Source organism: Triticum aestivum, chromosome 3B (genome assembly GCF_018294505.1).
Source record: "Triticum aestivum cultivar Chinese Spring chromosome 3B, IWGSC CS RefSeq v2.1, whole genome shotgun sequence".
Classification (NCBI taxonomy): Eukaryota; Viridiplantae; Streptophyta; class Magnoliopsida; order Poales; family Poaceae; genus Triticum; species Triticum aestivum.
Genome location: NC_057801.1, coordinates 139982843 through 140000024, shown reverse-complemented (window position 1 = coordinate 140000024; position 17182 = coordinate 139982843).

The following is a 17182-nucleotide window of genomic DNA, read 5'->3' as shown; positions in this document are numbered from 1 at the left end:
GAGCTGGGTTTCTCTGTGCTGGAGCAGTATCTATAAAAACTGGAGTTGGTTTATTATCTCCTGGCGTTTGGATCTTTTGCAAAGGCCTTGTTTGTAACCCTTCAGATTCTAACATAGTCGTCTTCCCCTTGCATGCCTTGTATAGAAGAATGGTGCTTTAATTATAAAACATGCGACATCAGAGAGATGGAATAGGTACTGAAGAATAGGAAGGCATGACATATTGACATGTATTCCCTCCATCTGGAAAAAATGGATGGGTCTAGGCGTATTTCGGTTCTAGATACATCCTTTTTTATCCATTTCAGCAACATGTAATCCGGACGGAGGGAGTATGGTGTAAGAGCTAGGGATACGACAGGACAACACAGCAAAAAAACACTAGTTAAATGTAAAACTATATGCTAGCGGAATACGTACAGAAATAACTAAGGCAACATACACGTGTATGATTGGGAAAATAAGATGGCATTGCAACAGAGCACTAGAACAGCACTTCAATGTAAAAAAACATGGTATGGCACACAGATGAAGTACATACTAATGAATAACAATGCATAAGATATTCAGAAGCATGATGTCCAAATTAAGCAGATGTCATTGCGATAGAGTAGAATGACAGTACTTGAATTTGAAAAATGTTATCATGAATGGAATAGGTACTGAAAAACAAGAAGGCATGACATATTTACATGCATGATCAGCATGCTAAGCACATGGCATTGCAACAGAGTAGATACACTCCAGGATATTATATGCATGTTGTACCCATATCACAGGCCAAGTTAGAGCAAGGACCTTGTGGGGTGAAGAGGATTCATCATCTTTCTGCAAGTCTTCTGAAGAACTGCCTTTACATGTTCCATCATATTGGGTATCATTGACATCAAGTTTATTGGCCTTTACATTGCTCCGTGAGGTTCTTGTGGATATATCAGTGTGTGCAATTATATCTGACATGCATGGAAGACAACTAGTAGTTAGATTTATGTAAATGAGTGCATGTAGGAGATGACATAAATAGTAGGACTGGGGTTAACTAGCAGCAACAGGTCTCATAAACTAAAGGGAGAACACAGATGAAAGCTACAGAATATGTGTCGTTTGTACTCGAGATTAACTAGATGGCACATAGAAGTATTAAAGAACAACATAGGTAATACTAGAAGTGGTATAATACTATAATCACCAGCCTGTGGGATAGCATTGGCTGATGGATGATAACTATGGAACAACGTTACCTAAAGAACAAGTATCTTAGTTGAACTATGGAACAGCATGACCTCCTGAACAAGACCCGTAAGAGATCAGCATGAATATACAGTGAAATGTGATGATCTATTTTTCGTGCTTAGATGAATAACAAAGCCATAAATGTTGCACAAAAGTAAGATGAGGGTACAACCTATCTAGCTGCCATCCATAGGAGTGAGCATCCTGTGCTGACTTGTCGATGGCCCTGCAGTTCTTGTGGATGTCCATGTCGGGCACGCGCATTCGATGCAGGGAACTGTTGAGTGGGGACTGTGGCTCCCTTCTGGTGTATGCTTCCCTTGTTGGAGCAGCTGCGGTGAGTCGGAAGACGGTGTGTCTGAAGATGCAGATAACGCATAATGTTAAGAAGGACATATCTCTTTGATCTAAAGAAATACACTAAGAGATCAACAACAAGGTACGAGAATGGTCACACGTCTGTTGACTGAAGACTAAATTGGGGTCACATGATTTTATTTTATTTTGGTACTGTCTGATCTACGCCGGATGGCTTGATGGCCGTCTTGTGCCTCCCGGCTGACACTGTTCGGAATCTTCCCTGAAGAGCCAGTGACCAACGGCAGAGCAGCCTGCCTCCGTCGTCTGTGTCCCCGGCCAAAACCCCGCTCCCTGCCCCACCGCACTGCCGTGGTTGCGCCGCCCCCGGGCCAATCCACAAAGACTCCCCATCATCCAGATCCGGCGGCGGCAGTACCTTCAACCCATGAAACTCTAAAAGATAGCCATCTAAGCGCTGCTTCCGCAGCGAACTTGCGGCCCCGCACCCTTACGTTAGACACCAGCCAACTGGCAGCCTAGGAGCTCCACCGCCTCGAGGGGTGCTGCTTCCCATTGGGAATCGCTTGGCCTGAAATAAAAATTCAGACAACTGACGCCTAAATAAAGTGATTTGAGATGAGGGTGTGACCTATCTGGCGGCATGGTGAAGTAGGCAGGTCCAGCTGCCGAGTCGGTGAGGCCGCACGGTTGCGGTGGCGACCGGCGGCAGGAAAAGAGCGATGTCGCGACGGTCGACGACTACACGGAAGCAGCGCCAGGACTCTGGACAGATCTGAAGTTGGAGCCACTCCGGCACTGTGAACAACGGCGGGGGTGAGTCGGCTCCGGTACGGTTCACGCGGCCGTCATCAAGGCAGCACCAGCAACACAGAGTAAGAGGCACACGGCCTAGTGCACGACGGCAATTGGACAACATCTACGGCATTAGGGAGGAGGGCGGCCGTGAAATTGGTGCGGTGCGGGGCGCCATGGAGGTGGGGCTGAGGTTTCGCGGCTCGGGAGAAGGGAGCTTCCCGGGGAGAAGGTGATGTGGCACCCACGAGGTATGAATGGGGGCGGGCGGGGGGAATTGGGAGGGGAGTGGAACCATGTCTTACAGATGCATTTGTCTGAAATGTGAGGGGGAGTTATAGTTCTACCCTTGCCTATAGGCTTCTCGGCTTTGGTCTGTGTACTGAGGGTCGGGGATAGTAGAGTAACTTTGCTTCTCCCCAAATAGTGGGCGGGAGCAATTTCGGGCGAGGAGGGCGTGTTTTGAACTATAGTGGGCGCGAGCGATTTCGGGCGAGGAGAGCATTTTTGAAATAGTGGGCGCGAGCTATTTCGGGCGAGGAGAGCGTGTTTTGCCGACCATGGTTTATGAATTATTCGGCACATGTCATTTCGGCCGAGGAGAAGGCGCGCTTGGATGAAGTTACGAATTTACCCTCGATGTACAATGGGCCAATTGATGCGTGTCCCACATAGGACGGTAATTTCGCGTATCCCATTTATTTGCTCGGGCGAATTCCACCGAGCAGAGAGGATGTTTAACGGTTCGTTCAAATTTTGGGAGAACGAGCATCCACGTCTACCTTACCAAATCGATTCGAATCAAATTTTGAAATATTAGCTTCCCAGTTCTTTTTTAGATGGAGAGATGATGCTCGGGAGTAATGTGTTTTTACATGCTCGTTGCTAGCGGTTTACTATATGACAAATAGTTGAACAACTCAAAAACGTGAATCAAACCCAAAATGAAATATCTTGATTCAATGAACTAGCTCGTTCAGTAGGTCAAAATAGTGAACTAAATCCAAAACTGAACACCTCAACCGAGTAGCATGTTGTACAGTATTATAGTACTCCATGAACATGTTGAAAGTCAAATTAATGAACTTGTTTGATATACGCATATATTCGTTCATGTGTGGATTGCATACAACATGTTCTCCAATTTAAATATTTGAATGCAAGTTTATAACGAAACATGGATATCAGTCTTTGATGCATAAAACGCGACCTCCCCCTCTCCCGGACTCCTGTTCTCTCTCTCTCTCTCTCTCTCTCTCTCTCACTCTCTCACCAACAATCTTCAATTCTGTCGCACGCATCTGACACAAAAACCTTGTTGGTCCCTCTCCATTTCTCTCCATCTCTCTCTCTCTCTCTCTCTCTCTCTCTGTGTATGTGTGTGGGGGGGGTCTTTCTAGTTCGCATTCATATATACACCATCTATAGGTCTCTCTCGCACACTATGTATGATACTCTAGCTAGTCCAAGCTAGATATCTTGGGTGCACTCATCGTACGCACACAAATTCCTTGGCTCTTTGCCCGTAACTCTCTCACGCACCACTATGTCGTCTCGGAGCTCTTCCCCCCCTCTCAAACTCTCCATCCACCTGTGTCACACATACACATGCATATCTCACTCCCACTCAATAGGCCCATCTAAAACTCTATCTCTCTCCCTCATTCTCTCTCCATCTCACACGCACACACACACAATCTCATGCCCAGCTAGCCAAGTATGATGGTCTCTCACTCAATTATCGGCACACGTAGTCCCCCCTATATGTATATGACTAGCTAATCTTAGTCTCCATCACAAACATGTGCATGGTCTATCTCGATTTCTCTCGGGGCATCTTTCTATCGCACACGCACTCCCTTGATCTCCCACCCATATAGTCCCCTCACGATCTCGAGGGGATCTCTCTATCACAAACACACCCTCTCTCCCTCCCCATGCGTCCATGCCATCCATGTGTCCCTCTCGGCCTTTTTTCCTTGTTGGCCAGACCTCTATTGGACATGTGCTACAGGGGTGTCTCTCTCCATTGCAAACAATCACACACTAGCTATCTTCGTGTATGTTCTCGCCTCGCTTTTCCATCTTGGAGATGCATGCGTGATAAGTTTGCATAAGAAACGAAAAAACACACACTCTCCCTAATTTATTGTTTGTTGTCACTTTCTCTTTCACGCACATACTCTTTTTGCACACTTACTCATTCTCCTTCACACGCAATTGATCTGTCTCGACTGAGGCACCCTCCTCCGTCCATAGCATATAGATTTATTGAAAAGTCAAACATCACAAAGTTTGACCATGTACGTGGAGAAAAACAATTACATCTAGTACGGCAAACATATACCATTAGATTCACCATGAGATGTAGTTTTGTATGATGTATCTTTTTTATTGTAGATATAAATAACATTTGCATAAACCTCATCAAAGTTTCCAAACTTTGACTTCTAAAAAATTTACATGCACTGCATTATCGAGCGGATGGAATATCTCTTTCCCCCTCTCAGCTATCTGACGCACCACTCAGCCTTATTGGGGCTCCTCAATCTCTCTCAAACTTTATTGGTCAGTTTGGTTCATGACCTGACCCTCATGCCTTGATGGCCGGTACTGCTTGGTGTGGACGTGAGATGTAAAATATTTCTGCCTGGCCAGGCTTGTGTGGTGCTGAAGCGTTTGGTTCATTCCTGGGCCAGGCAAAGCATCAATGTCCCATCAATCAATCCATGCATCAATTATTTAATGCTAATATCCATCCATGTTGTTGTTAGCCTCGTGGCCGCACGACCAGGCACGGCCAGGCGTTCAAAATCGGTCGCTTGGGCCATGCTACTTGCAGTGTATGGAGTTTAGCCAGACTAATTAAAGTGCAAGGGAACCCAGCCCACGCGGGCTTTCTTTTTCACAGGGTAGCAACCAAACAAGCGTGCATGAAATCCAGCCACAACCCCAGGCCACACAAAAGATGCTCACGACACAAGCCAAACTGGCCTTATATCTCCCTAGTTCACACATACACATGTCTCTCTCGCGCTATACATATAGACCCATGCAGCACTCTCCACCCTTGTTCTCTCTCGATGTGACACGCACCCCCCTAAGTACCATAATCCCTCACTCCATCATAAGCTCTGTTTGGATCCATGGGTTAGAGTTAGTTTGGGTTAGTTTGGAGTCAACTAACCCAAAAAGATCCAAACAGGAGGGTTAGTTTAGGTTAGATGCATCTAACCCATCCAAAAAAACTAAGCCATCCAAGAGGTGCTTATTTGGGTTAGTTCTTCTCGGGACCACTAATAAACACTTTTTTTCTCTCGCTCTCCCCGCAGCAGATCCGTCCCCACTTCCTCGAAGCTTCTCGTCCTCTCCCTCCCTCCCTCTCGCACCGCCCGTGAAGGTGCCTCGCCGTATCCACGCTCCATCTAACCCTGCCATCCAAACACCTCTTTACTTAGAGTTAGTTCAGGGTTAGTTCAGGGTATGAATCTAACTCTAACCTCTAACTGAGTTACAGTATCCAAACAGGGCCATAGGCGCAAGCACTCCCTCCCTCCTAAGTATGATTATCTCTTACTAGCCATCAGGAACACATGTATTGTCTCCTTCCATCCATACGTCTATCTCGATATCTCTCGGGGCATCTTCTATCGCGCACACACCTTGTCACTCGATCTCCCACCCATGTAGTCTCATCATGATCTCCAGGGGATCTCTATATGACAAACATACACTCTCTCCTCCCCATGTCTGCATTTTCTCTATACATCTCTCTCGACCTCTCTCCCTTGTTTGTCAGACCCCTCTTGGTCACATGCTAGGGGTCTTCCTCTCTCGGTTCCAAACAACCACACACTATCTCCTCACCTTGCCTCCGTTGTCGAAGATGCATGTTTGATATGTTTGCATAAGACACACACGCTTTTTCTCTACTTTTATCGTGTGTTGTCCATGTCTCTTTCACACACGCACACACACTTTTTTCACTCTCTCTCTCTCTCTCTCTCTCTCTCTCTCTCTCTAGGGACTCTGTCACGTCCATAAGCATATGGATGTTTTGAAAAGTCAAACCTCAGAAAAGTTTGACCAGGTATATGTGGAGAAAAACATATACATCTGGAACGATCATTAGATTCATCACAACATGTACTTACTTCATACTATCATTTATCTTTGGTATTGTAGATATAAGTAATTTCTTTATAAACTTGGTCAAAGTTTCAAAAGTTTGACTTAAAGAAAAAATGTTGTAACTACATTATCGAAGGGAGGGAGTAGCTATTTCTCTCTCTCTCTGCTATCTCTCACGGGCCTCCCCTCTCACTCGAACTCTCTATACCGAGGATAATACGCTCACTGTGTCAGCGTATAGCTCCATATATTGTTTAGTTGACCGGTCAACCAATCCACATGCTGCGTTGTCAGCTCGTGTTCTGTATCTTGGTGTGCTGGCCCATGTGGTAGCGGGTGAAAATAAGTAAACTAGAGGCCCATCTGACACGCGGTGAAGTAAACAAAGTTGAAACCACTCGGGGTAGCACCCCGCACGCTAGTAAGTTGAGGGTGCATTGAGGACAAACTTCTTGCGCATGAAGTACGCACTCGCGCACAATTCACCACTGCGCGGCGGCATGCACAGAAGGACGCACTCGCGCACACCCAGCACACAACACACACCAGCACACGTGTACACCAGCGTCACCGCCAGTTGAGATGGACGGCGAGGCAGCCAACAAGCGGAGGCGGCTCGAGCCCAAACCGCATTCGACGAGCCTGGACTTCATCAGCAGCCTCCCCGACGACATGATGCTCGTCATCATCGGCCTCCTCCCCACCAAATCTGCCATGCGGACCGCCCTGCTCTCCCGGCGGTGGCGCCCCCTCTGGCGCTGCGTCCCCCTCAACCTCACCATCGACAGCTGCCTCTATGATGGGGATTGCAAACGCATGGCCGCAGTCTCCAAGATCCTTTCATCCCACCCTGGACCAGCCAGACGCCTTGACATCCGCATATTCAGTACCAAGTGCAAGGTCCAACCCAAGTTCGACGAGTGGTTCTTATCCCCCGCCCTAGATCAGCTCGAGGAGCTCAGCTTTGAAGCTAGATGATGTCGCTCTCTACCGCCGTCCGCGCTCTGCCTCACGCCAACGCTGCGCCGCGCCAGCTTCAGCTCCTGCTATCTTCCCCAGATTAATGTCGCGCCCGCCATTCTTCTCCCGCAACTCAAGCAGCTCGACCTCTTCGACGTTGTAATCTCGAAGAAGGCTATGGAGCTCCTACTCCACAGCTATACTGCGCTCGAGTACCTTCGTCTTGAGCAGATCCACGGGTTCATTAGCCTCCACATCGCCTCCATGAATCTCCGATGGATTTATGTGTCTTGCTGTCCCCGCAACAAGACATCAATTGGGAAGATATCATTCCAGCTGTTCCACGTTATGTTCATTGAGAATGCGCCTTTCCTTGAGAGATTGCTTGTATCGGATCTAGAAGGTCCAACAAAAATTAGGGTCCTTGACGCGCCAAAATTGACAGCATTGGTGTACTCGTCTGCCAAATTCTTTGAACTCTTTATTGGATCCGTAATCGTTCAGGTACAACACTCATCTTCTTCTCCGTCTTCTTGAAATTCACATTTTTAAATTTCTTCTTGATGTATTTACGACCGTCTTCCAGAAAATGATTCCCACAAGCTTGACCCAGTCCATGCGCACAGTGAAGATCTTAGCACTAAAATCTATCGGCCCCAATCTGGATCAAGTTGTTGGGTTCCTTACATGCTTTCCGTGCACGGAGAAGCTACTCATCGAGGTGAAACTTCTTTCCTATAAGTAAACGGTAATCACAACGTAGCTCAATTTTTTCGTAATTTTCCCAAATTACGATGACAAGTGTAGTGTTCAAAACTGCATCTACGCACTGCATCGAAAGAAATGTTTTTAGTATTTTTTCTCACGTGATCACCTGCATCGTTTTTATGTTGTACTACTACTATAGTAGCCTAGGCTAGTCATAGTGGAAAGTAACTTAGACTACTCCAGTAACTCTATGGTTACCCTAAGAGCAAGTACTACCTCCGTCCTGGTTTACTCTTCCAAATTTGTAGTATCAAAATTTGACCACAGATTTAACTGACAAAATGTTAATGCATGTCACTAAGAACTATATCGTTGGATTCGTATTTGAACATAATTTCAAATGGTGTAATTTTTAGTGACATGCATTGGCATTTTCTTAGGTAAATCTATGGTCAAAATTTTATACTAAATACGAGGTAGTATTCCCTCTATCCCAAAATTCTTGTCTTACATTTGTTTAGATACGGATGTATCTAACACTAAAATGTAACTAGATACATCCGTATTTAGACAAATTTAAGACAAGAATTTTGGGACGGAGGGAGTACAAAAGTGGGCTATGTAGGCCAAAACATGTGCCAAATTCACTTGTGATGCATTTGGCATCGATGCCCCTCCATTGATCACCTGGTGCCCCAATATGGATCACCTACTTTGCTCCGGTGCCAAATTTACTCACGCAATGAAAAAACACTGCATGGGAGAGAGAGAGAAGACTGAGGCAATAAAAAACACTTGTTTGGGAGAGTGAGAGGCTGGTGTAGTTGGTTTGATTGATTTGTTTATACATGTGGGTCTGTGTGCACAGCGGTGCCAACTCCCTCACATCGCGAGAGCGGTGCCAAAATCTTTTGATTTGACATCGATGCGTATTATGTGGCATACTTTTGCGAAATATGGCATTGGCCACATAGTGGAAGGCAACAAATGCCCAAGCTCTTCACGTGCTCCTAGTTAAATGAGAGGAAACAGAAAAAGAGAGAGAGAGAGAGAGAGAGAGAGAGAAAATATCACTAGCCAGCCAACCCTATTGTATGAGCGAATGATATTGGTACCTCTTGATGACACGACAATCTTATGTAGACAGCTGCTCTAATATGTTCTCTTCTTTTGCAGATAAAAAAAGACCCGAAAGTGAAAAATGTGCTGCACTATAACAATCTCATCGAATGCCTTGATCTCCATCTTATAGAAATTGATTTGATCGACTACCGAGGTAGCACATCTGAGATTAAATTGGCCAGGTTCTTTGTTCTGGAGACAAGTGTGCTCAAGGTAATGAGGTTTGGCGTTCTCTGGCGCAACAATGAATGGCGTGCTGATCACCGCAAGCGTCTAAGCCTAAATGACAAAGTCTCCGCAGAAGCTGAATTTGTTTTTGAAACATCAAGTCGCCAGAGACTCGAAAACTTATTTGCCCATTAGTAACTTGTCAGGGCGGTGGATTTTAGTTTGTATGATAATGCTGCATCCACCTAAAGTAACGAAAGTTCTTATGTAAACTTCCTAGTAATTCCCTTTTCCTAGGTGCAGCATTACTCCTAACATTTGTAATATCAGTTTGAAACTTGTAATATTGCCGTGTCCTATTCCTGCGTTTTCAAAATCCTGCGAATCAAATAGGTCATGAGTTGGTGATGATGTTGTGCCTCCCATTTTTCACCAATAGCCGTCAGATCTAGATCTGACGCATACAAACCAAGCTTCTCCATTTTTGCAAAAAGATGCACGTACTTGTTCCCTATTTACAAACAACTCCTTGTCTCTCACAATCAGCCTTATCTCCTCCCCACCACATCTAGAAGGCGGTGGAAAAATCTGGCGCGATGGCCGCTGCCGGAGCCGTCCACCCCCAATCTTGGTGTTCCGTGCAATGCACGGGCATCTACGCATGGGAAATTATGTCGAACAGGGCTAGTTGTAAGCAGGCTAGCTCTATAGCCATGATGATAGTGACTGCAGACGGTGAGGCTGACTATGGTATGCCGAACACGGCGCCTATGCTCAGGTGTCATCTCCGGCGCAGGGTCTTGTCACTTCACTGTGAGGAGCAGCACATAATAATTTGCCCAACGGGTAGTACAGTGCTAGTACTAGTAGCACCACCGTCTGGATTTAGGAGTACTACCACGTCCATCTGGATTTTAGTATTTGACTAGCAATATCTAGTAGTAATGCATGTCACAAAAAATGTACTACTCCCTCTGTAAATAAATACATGGTGTTTTATTCCTATCGGCGAGAGAACTTAATGTTTTTTTGCTAACTACTAATAGGATTACATGCAATGAACTAAACACTGCATGTCATGTTTGGTAGTCTCAAGTCATTGAAAGCATGCACGGCCCACATCTCTCATTGGTTGATATGTCATGAAATAAGAAACAAGGAGGGAGTTAATGCACCGTGCCTGAGTGTTTTGGGATTATTTGGTTTTCATAATGTGACTTACACAACATTTTTGTTTACATGCATTAACATTTTATTAGTTAAATCAAAAGTCAAAACTTGGCGCAAAATGCAAAGGGGACCAATAAACCAGTAAACATCAAACTTCTCTCGTTTGGCCCCAACTAGAGGTCCGGTGAGACGACTATACTGCACCGGCACGGAGGGGGGCGCAACTTCATTGACTTACGGCAACTGCCTTTGGGTGAATGACATGTGGGCCCAGGGGGCGGCTGGCCCACCTATCATACAGCCAAAGGCAGGTGCAGTAGAGGGCCGAGGAGTAGTACGAAATCCTACGCACCTACGCATGCTAACCAAGGGCAAGAGTGATCACTCGAATCACAAGATCAGTTGACCCATGGAGGCGATGAGCGCGAGCATTAGCCGGCTGTGCCAGATGGTCCACGATGCCGGCCTGCAGCCCGGCAACGAGGAACGTCTCCAGGTAGTATTGCTTGAGGCTGCCAGGGCGAGGGGCCGCTTGGACAACAGCTTCGTCTCCTTGTTAGACGAGGTCCTCGTCGGTTTCCTCGACAAGTTCACCGTCGTCAAGAAGCTCACGGACGACTTTGTCGTAAGCCTCCAGCCGACACGCCCAGGCTCTGCGATGCCCGCCACCCTCAACGGCCACTATGGTGACAACCTATTTGACGCACTGGTGGCCCTGCGACTGCCTGTCGTCGCGCCGAAGAATGTCCACCTCGAGGTCGCGCTCGCCGCGCAGCGCCTGGCATAGCAAGACACCATCGACATAATCACCCACGTCTACGCGCAAATCGTCCACAAGGACTAATACATGCAAGAGGAGGACGATAGAATGATGGCCTTCTTGGACCGCATGGCAACCTTGGACGGCATTGTTCAGAAGCACGTTGAGCTCGCCGCCAACGCCGCTGCTCCTCACACGTCGGTTGGTGACCCAGCGCACTAGGGCGTGAGGATGTCGTTGATGGATCCGTATGTATTTTTATCTTTCCGTTAAATCCATGTAGTAGTATATGATACTACAGTAATTATCTTACCTTTCGCATCAACTTCATAATTTTCGTACGTACTCCATGCATGAACGGCACCAGAACCAAACTTCTCATTACTATAGGCAAAATCGTTATTTTCTATCTATCAATCGCACCATGGAGCAGAACCAAATTTTACAAGTTATGAGTTGAAAAGGAAAAGCCTGCTGTGTTCGCATCGCACCCCCACACGGTTGGTTCGGCACGCCGCTCAAGCGGGAATGCGGGCGGTGTTGCATTTTCAATTACAAGTGGGACCGCAATTGAGCAAACCGACTATCGGCAAACCCCCACCCCGCCCACGGCGCGATGGCTGAGAAAACAGGAGGGAGAAGAGATGGTTGTAGCATGGACTCCAAGAAAATTGGTGTCGGATGGGACTCGTGTTGGTGGCTTGTGCCGTACTGCTAGACGTGAATGCTAGTTATGGCCCATGTCAGCCCACTATATCGAGCCCATATCGAGGTACGTAGAACAAATTTCCTGCAGTCCGTGCTCAGCCCTCCTCTATCTCTCTTCTCAGCCAGCCAGCGGACGCACGGAGCCCATCGTCTGTTTGCTCACATGCGGCCCCACATGTCAGTGAAAACGCAAGAGGACCCACTAAACCTGCACATCTTTCACCTCGACATGCTGGTGATGAAAAACAAATCCAAGAAAGATCTTCGGTGGCTGCTTTTGGAGTTACTCAAGAGTACTAAGATTCTATTTACAGTTTAACCCAAGATTCACATCTCGTGGCTTCAACTATCACTCTATTTTCTTTCATGACACGACCTGGATGCTGGATGTCCCACGTGTCGGCAAAAGGAGGAAGAACCCGACCAAATCTTTGGTTGTGCTCTCGGATTAGACTAGTTGTGCTAACTTAAAAATTTTGTTGTGTACTCCCTCCGTTCCAAAATACTTGACTTCCATTTGTCCAAAAATGGATGTACCTATATACTAAAACATGTCTAGATACATATATATTTTGACAAATAGAAGGCATGTATTGTGCAACGGAGGGAGTAGAATGGATGCAAGTTTTTGTATTGGGAAGAAGAGTACTTCCATATATTGATAGAGCGCAATTTAGTAGATGTTCTATCACTTTTAGCTAGCACAGAGGCTATAGATGAGATTAGTGCACTTGTTGATACTCCTACTTGGTATGCGTGTTGCTGCTTAGACGCAGAGAAAAACGGACCGGAGGGAGTACTAGAATAGAGGCTATACATGAGACTAGATGCGAGGAAGCAATGTCTACTTCTTTACACTCGAAGAAGAAAGAAGCACGCAAGATCGAGCCTCCGCAGATCAACAATGAATGCATCGAGAAGGCACTAATCCAACTTACAGGAGTAGTAAAATGTATTCTTGTGGTTCTTGTTTTTTTGGTCTTGCTTTTCTAGTCAAAATTATCATTGGAGTTCGTGCAAAACAGAGGTCCGTTTGGGGTCGTGCATTGTAGTTGGCCTTACAAGTGGGACCGCAGTTAAGGAAACCGACTATCGGCAAACCCCCACCTCGCCTGCCGCGTGATGGTTGAGTTAGAGAAACGATGAGGTTGAAGAGATTGCTCTAGCACGGACTCCAAGAAATATGGTGTCAGATGGAAGTCGTGCTGGTGGCGTGTGCCGTACTCCTGGATGTGAATGCTTGTTCTGGCCCATGCCACCCTACTACTCCTACTACTTACTATATAGTACTACTAGTATTGAGGATTCGAGGTGCTAGTTACGTAGTACAACATGGCTACAGTAAAAACACCCGCACAACGCGTGAAGCATGTGAAGCTAGTACAAATAGTGTACTACTATTGTTGATTGGCCTCATCCGATAACTTGTTGCAATGCACGTACAATTATGTATTCGGAAAATATTTTTTTGCCTCGTCGCACCACTCACTCACAGAAGCGACTCGAAAGGCATTCATAAATTTAGTAAGTTTATCACAGGCATATCATTTTATTACATACAATAGGTCATCAACCCACATCGACAACGAGGTTACATTATAAATACTAAAGTTTTCACCACACAACAAATAACAAGCAATGAAATGAACTTCAACTCAACCATTCCTCGGTGTTGGAAACGCTTGCTTTGAACCACAACTGATTCTCTGGGACGGGCCATCCATTGTCGATCTGGAGACCAACGCAGGACTGATCATCCAGGCTGAAGCGGCCTACTATATCAGTCCTAGGGTAGGGAACCACCCAAATGTCCAAGGTATAGACACGGTTGCTTCTCATAAATGGTAGTAACGTTGTGTCAACAGCAGTTGGATCGCCTTTCACCATCATTGGATAGTTTTGTCCAAGGAAGAGCGAGTTTTCTCCAAGACTATCAATTCTGTACCAGGGAGAAGGAGTTAGCACTAGCACACTAGTATCCATCACGAATACCATGCAACGGGTGTTGGAATAGGTCCAGAGAGTGCGACCATGGGAGAATACACCTGCTTCCTTAGCAGTAACATCATTAGTGGGCTGTATACACACGAGAAGAGGTGATCCATCGGAATTAGTTTCCAGGCGCCAAATAGTATATGGGCGCTGCTCGTCCTCATGCTCGTGATCATCACCATCGTCATCTCCCCCTTGGTTATAAAAATCTTCAAGTATAGGTGGTGGAATGTTCGCAGGACCTTGGAAACACAAGAAGAATGTTAATTAGTAAAGGGAAACTTGCTAACCCCATGCATGTGGATGAAACAATTATAATTACGGTGGAAGACAAACATACCGAAACAACGACTCCATGCAAAAACAGTGCCACGAGTGGTGGCAGCAAACACAAGGCCCTCGTATTCAATTGCATCATAGTACTCATCCGTGTACAGAAACTGATTTTTGAGCAATATCCATCGAGTCAAACCAGCAAGGACGGCAACAAGCTTCTCGAAGATAGCAACAACTTCATAGTTGTTGTAATTCCCAGAGCGGTTGGGAACTCGAGAAATTGCTATCTTCCGTAGAAGACAGTCACCATGATTGTATTTGAACATGCGTACAATACCGGTATGCTCAACCTCTGGGCAGTCTACTGAGATTTTTGTAAGTGGAACCCGGTCATGAGTGTACACATTCACAAGTTCCCACTCGCAGTTGGACCCAATGTAATCAACCCAATTTCCATTTGCGCCTGCCCAAGCCTTGCCCTCAAGCGATGGCAGCTTAACATCATACGTATCATTATCAAGTGGCATCAACTTGCACAGGGCGAGGCCTCCGTCGTGACGGTGCCAGTCATCAGGGTCACGACGAAGAAGATAGGGAGATCAAACCGCTCCCTGACTCTTGGGTTCCTTGTAATGATGTTATTAGTTGAGTCAAGAATGGGCTTGAACGAACCTGCCATGCTAGCCGAGGTGATGACGTCGCACCGATCAATGAGTTCCTCCACCACATCATCTTTCAGATCAGGGCAAGAATAACGGGGTTGTTTCAGTCTTGTTCCCTCCATGGAGAAGATGATCGAACAATGGCAGAAGAAAGGGTGAAGGGCTGAAGGAAAATGGAGGAGGGAGAGGAAGAGCGTGCGATAGCAGTTCCAAATCGAGAGGGAAAGGCGAAGAGTCGGTGGGCGGTTGCCAGTTTGCCACGGTTCACGAAGGGGCACCCTGGCCTACACGTCAGTTCGGAAATACTCCTACTACTCGCTGTCGTCTCACTGATATGTTGGAACTGGACCACATGTCAACAAAACATGGTGTGTAATTTCTCGTGCAAAATGCGATCTGGCCGCATTGGCCCGAGGTGCCGCATTAGTTATCGACCTTTATTTTTTTTAATGGTGTGCCGTTTAGTTTTGAAGCACGACTAACTGGTACTATACACTGAGAAAATATAAACTACTCTACCACTACTCCACCTCCAGTACTAGTAGTATAAAAAAGATATATAGGCTGGAGCTTCAGCGCTTTCTTGCCAAGGGCTGCCCACTTGCTTCTCACACTACCACCCTCTCTCCAGATCTAAAAAAGACGGCCCCTCTCTCCCTCCTCACCGGTGGTCACATATCCACCGGGGAAGAAAAGGAAGTGCAGCGTTGACGCACTCGTCATCGGCAAGCGAGGTCACGCACTGACGACAAGGCCGTCCTCTCAGACCTAGTGCCCATGCTAGATGGCCTCCGTCCCCAAGCTCGCTGTCGTAGTGTGTGCGGAGGACGACGACCACGAGCGAAGCCACTTCCAGCCGACCCTCAGGTATGCTACCTCTTTTCGAACCATACCTTTGTTCTATTGCCCCATCTAGCACGTCGTTGCATGTGGATCTTTTTCCACTCTACCATCTTCCCAATTTGCTATCCTCTGCTCTGCTCGCCACGCAGACGAAAACCATAATTTGCACTATTAAAGGAAACCCTACTTCATGCAGACTAATCCATGTCTAGGTTGAATAAGGAAAGGAAGGGAGACTGTACTGTCCAAGAGAGTAGGCATCGAACCCGCATCTAGGTTGAAAAGGGGGAAATCAGTAGCTAAGGAACGAGTCTCGTGTCTGTTTGTTGAAGAAGGGTAGAAAGGCATGACAACGCAATAGAGAATGACTAGGTCGATCGGTTTGTTGTCCTCACATAGGAAAAATGTGGCTAAAGAGAACAAAAATGGGACGTAATCCACATATGCTGCCTGGATATTTGTTACTCTGGGCAACCATACCTCCCTCACCACTCTGCGTCCGTGGAGGTACATTGTACTGGTGCGCCCACTGTCCGAATGGGCCTCCATGCTCTTATTGCCACTTTTTTTGCTGTTAGTATAACACCAGCAGTCAAGTCAAGCAATGCTACTGCTAAAGTGAAGCCACATTTAATAACTAATGCTGCTCTTAGTCTAATGCCACCAATAAATTTAAGCAATGCCATTTAATGTCACTGGATTATTTCAGGGTTAGCTGTTGATTGTGGATGTATTCTTACCTTTACATTTTGTCTAATGCCACTAGTATACCAATGCTGAAACTTGTTACCTTTACATTGTGTATTGTTAATTCTTATAGAAACCTTCCAGTGCTAGAGTTTATTGCAATATGTTCAGTAAAACCATTGTATTGTACCATGTAATAAACTAACTACTCTATTGTTGCACTAGCCACTGGATTAGTGTATATTTGTAGTGTTCGAATGGTGTAGAGTTCACTCAAATTATCCCGGTAAAGCTAGTCACACCTTTGGTAAAATTAATGTTCATTATGTTATCGGAGGAGGTCTGTATGTTTGTCTCTCATGCCTGTCGACTACATACCTGACATCATGATGTAATGTTAAGTCATTTCCTTTTGTACAGTGTCACTGAATTGTCGAGGCGGCGATGACATTTTATTTTAGTAGAACTGCACAAAATTTGCTCAAAAGAAGAAGAAAGGTCAGGAATGGCTCAGTTTTTCAGAAAAAACTATGTATGCCTTCCTGACATCAGCCGCTGTTGCTTTATTTATTCCTTCAAACAGGTTGTTAGAAATAGTCTTGCTACCTTTTCCCATTAAGAAATTGGAATGCTTATATTTGTGAGTCTA